This window comes from Eimeria mitis, genomic scaffold (assembly GCF_000499745.2).
Source record: "Eimeria mitis Houghton genomic scaffold, Emh_scaff1702, whole genome shotgun sequence".
Taxonomy (NCBI): Eukaryota; Apicomplexa; class Conoidasida; order Eucoccidiorida; family Eimeriidae; genus Eimeria; species Eimeria mitis.
The window spans coordinates 4,772-4,985 of NW_013570018.1; positions in this window are offsets into that span (position 1 = coordinate 4,772).

The following is a 214-nucleotide window of genomic DNA, read 5'->3' on the forward strand; positions in this document are numbered from 1 at the left end:
AATAACAACAAGTCCTGCTGCTGCTGCTGCTGCTGCTGCTGCTGCTGCTGCTCACATTGCTCGCCCTGATATAGATAGCTTCGCTGTGTTTCATCCAGAGCTCTCTGCTATCTATCAACCTTTCCTGCTGCAGCAGCAGCAGCAGCAGCAGCAGCAGCAGCAACAGTATGAAACAGCTGCAGCGCATGCAGCAAGATCCTCTGCTGCTGCTGCT